This window comes from Tigriopus californicus, chromosome 2 (genome assembly GCF_007210705.1).
Source record: "Tigriopus californicus strain San Diego chromosome 2, Tcal_SD_v2.1, whole genome shotgun sequence".
Lineage (NCBI taxonomy): Eukaryota > Metazoa > Arthropoda > Copepoda > Harpacticoida > Harpacticidae > Tigriopus > Tigriopus californicus.
Genome location: NC_081441.1, coordinates 13,603,230 through 13,606,850, shown reverse-complemented (window position 1 = coordinate 13,606,850; position 3,621 = coordinate 13,603,230). Strand labels below are relative to the sequence as shown.

Below are 3,621 nucleotides of genomic sequence, written 5' to 3'. Positions count from 1 at the left end.
ACGATTTTAACTATTAAAAAAATTGTAAGAAGTTTATAATTCAGGAAAGCGCCAATCTCTTCAGCCATCTCCCTAGAACGTTCAAGCCCATTTTCGTCCATCAATTCCGGAACTTTCACTAAGAACTCTGAGCCAAGAAAACTTTCCAATACTATTCTTTGTCACAATGCTTTCACCGAGAACGGAATCTGGCCATGACAAGGTAAGCCTTCAGCAAAATTTGATCACTCATTCCATGGATGCAAGGCCCCTCAATACTAAAAAGGCCTATACATGTGTTTTAATTCCGCTCGGCAATATGATTGGATGGTTGGAGTATCACCAATATTCTGTCTGAGTCTCTCACTTTTTTCATTCCTTTCTGCGCCCTCAAAAAAGCGGAGAGGTGGACAAGTGTTGGTTGCACTGGGCGAAATTCAAAAAACCTGACGAGGCCCCTCGTTTCGAGAGCTTCTAGGCCCTCTTCAAAGGCCAAAGCGAGGACGTGGAGAGCGCTGATAGATAGATAGAGAGAGAGAGAGCGAAGCAGCCTTTACCTTCTCTCCGTTCCAAGTTCCATCTCATGGAGTTCCATCTCGACTTTGGGAACAGTTTCTTGACAGCATCAAGTCCATCTGGTTTCCATCAAAACTTCTCTCTCTCAGTCTCTCAGTCTCACACTCTTTTTCTTCTTATTGGAGAACGAACCCCTGTTCCTCTGTTCCTCTGTGGTTGGATAATCTGAAGAGATCCTCAATATCAGCACATTGACAGGTGAGTTTTACGCCTCAAGAAGGCTCAAGGAATTCTGGTTCCGTATTTCCACCATAATTGACAGAGTAAAGTAGTAAGTGGGAATCTTTGCGGTTGGCAAAGATGCCAAACGAGTGAGCACAAAATCGGCAAAGTTACGCCTACTTGGATAAAGGGAGGGGGCGAGAGGGGGGCTCTACTGGATCTATGGGAAAAGTTCCCCGTCGTCCCCTTCAAGAGGGACAGGAGACTAGTGCATTATAATGGAACTGACAAGTTCGTCCGTGGATTATCAATTTATCCATTTCCAGCATCTCTTTTGTGTCCTAAAGTCTATTTTGTAAGGAAAAAGGAGATGCTTTATTTTCCTCGTGCAATATAGATCGCGGAATGGCCTTTTTTGTCTTGTCAAAATATGAAGCTTTTTTCATTTAAAGCTTGTTTGGTCCATTTCATACAATTTTTATGTGAATCATTATCTTTGGTAAGCTATGGTGCATCTGTTTGAATTGGAAGGGAAGGACATTTAGAGATCATTTAAAGTTCCAGGACATAAATTGTTCAGTGATGAAGGCTGGAGTTTGGTCCAACTCCCGACCAATAGCGAGTTGACCTTCAAACTTTTCCGACCCCGGACGTCAAAATTGGCTTTTGATTTCGGGGACAAACCTACTCTGACGTCTTCAAGACATCCTTCAATGGGAATTATACTTTCTTCCCATAAAGCGAACCTTTCCGGAAGTTGTAGAAGGTCTTTGGAACAATGGGTATTTGAACAAGAAGGTGCTCGCTTTGACAGATGCATATTTTACTGTCTGTTATATCTAGTAATCAAATATACCGACGACAAGGTTGTTTGCCCTGGACGTCCATTATATTATTGATATTTGACGAGCAAAGCGAGGCTTGAGACGCAGGATGGCATGACTTTTTTCAATTAGAACAAGACTGAGTGGGAGAGGGGCATTATTTAGGAACCTCTTTCTTCTTTACTGCGACCTTTTCCATAAATCATAACCAGCAACTAGGCAAGTAATCCGTTGCGGTTACCCCAGAATTCCAGAAGAGGCACTTGCGTTCACTCGAGGGTTTTGGCATTCAGTTCCGTTTGCCCTTTTATTCACTTCTGTCTCTCTTCCATTTGCTGGGTTTTTAAAACCAGACACGAACGTCGGCAGATTGTTGTCGATTGAGTTGGAACACAATTGAGTTATCTACGGCAAAGGAAAACCTGACGCTCTCTGAATCTTAAACGATAGTAACGTGTTAACGAAAAAAGTTGGATTGTTTTGGCACGAGCTACAACCTTCTAAAATCTTTCTGTGGTGCAAAAGATTGTTATCGTAAGACATCCTTCTCCCGCATTAAGCCATTGTTGAATCTTCTTCAGTGGACTTCCACGTTATATTCCATTTTCACGGAGCTTTTTTCGGATGTTTTTCTTTATAGCTAAAATCACGGAGCTTTCAAGTCCATTCATTCACTTCATGACATTTTTTAATCTTGAAGATAAAACTGAATATAAGCCAAGCTGGAATTGAAATTAAAAACTATACATGAATATTAAAATCAAACCAATCACGAGGTTTATTCAAAAAACATCTAACAATCCACTAACATGCCCTAACTGAGGCCAAAGTTTGCCCTTTGGAACACTTATAGGAGTAATATTGTAGTGAAGTTTTGCGGTTTTGCGCCTTCGAACAAGTTTCCATAACACATTGTTACTGCAGTTTGTGTTCTGGAAGGCGGTAAAGCTCATCTCCTCGAGTACGACAGCGGTGCTCATGATCATCCAAAAAGATTACCGAGGTTAGAAATGGGGTTTCCATGGTATTCTGTCCCAAAGCGTATTTTAAAAATGACGAAACTGCCGTAAAAGGTAATTGAAAGTGGAACAAGGGACCTGAACTTCCTTGGAACAGGCTGTATTACCAAGAATTGTCTAACAGGAACTCTTTGAATTGTGACAGGGTTTGTTACTATCATAGAAATGCGGAGAGCAAGTAAATTGCTCGGTAAATAATGAGTGCATACTCTATTTCACTTTAAATGCCCAAAATACCTTGAAATTAGCCTTCGCCAAATACGTGGTAAAAGACCAATACAGCAAATATTCTCTCTTTTTTTCTACCCTATTCGGATTTGTTAGTTCATTAAAAGTTTTACATTCTCCTGGTTTTTCTGGAATCCATTCCACAATGTATTATTTTTGCATCATTAATTTATTGTGACAATACGGAAACTCTTCCTTGAAAAAAAATTATGTTAGAAGATTCGACTGAGTTTTCTGCATAGTATGAGTTTACGTGCTTTCAGTTTCGTTATTTGAAGAGGTTTCCACGTCTATTGGGTTTTGATACAGAGTCATTTCTGGAGACTTGCATGGAGGCAAGTTGGAGTGCAAAATAGCGGCGTAGTTGTTGGGAACATTAAGCTTGTCTTTGAGTAGATCGATAACTTCCTCAGTTGAGGCATTTGAGTCACAACAGTGGGCTGTTGAGCGATTCAAAACTCCCTCTCGCCTTCCTCAATGGTAGTTCGTCGTAGTCATTGTTAAATTGAATGGGTACTTCTAATATCATATGCTTATCTCTAATGTAATGTGCTTAGGTTCACAGACAATCTTTGAAGCTCGATAACTTGTGCCAAGGACTAATGTAAACGTAAGCAGGATTTTATTTGCAATATTCCATTTGTGTAACTTGTGTAATGACTAATGTTCTAGTACCGACGCAAATAATATGTTTGCTTCCTGGACCTTTATCTGCATCTTGGCGCCTTTTTCTGCATTTCTCATGCTTCTTTTGGCTGACTGTTTGTGGGCCGAAAAGTTGTGATTTCACTATTTTGCTGAGAAATTGGCATCCCTGACGCATGTCTGCACTT

General features: G+C 40.5%; 1 protein-coding gene across 3 annotated transcripts in view; it reads left to right on the top strand.

Moving 5' to 3' along the window:
- The first annotated feature begins 591 nt into the window (after window positions 1-591).
- LOC131893587 (uncharacterized) overlaps window positions 592-3,621 on the top strand; it is a 17,937-nt gene continuing 14,907 nt past the window's right edge. For 2 of the 3 annotated variants that reach the window (XM_059243671.1, XM_059243672.1), the window contains exon 1: window positions 592-753. The gene's annotated coding sequence lies outside the window, so the exon portion shown is untranslated. Of the gene's footprint in view, window positions 754-3,345; window positions 3,399-3,621 lie in introns of all 3 variants that reach the window. The other variant, XM_059243674.1, reaches the window with a different exon arrangement.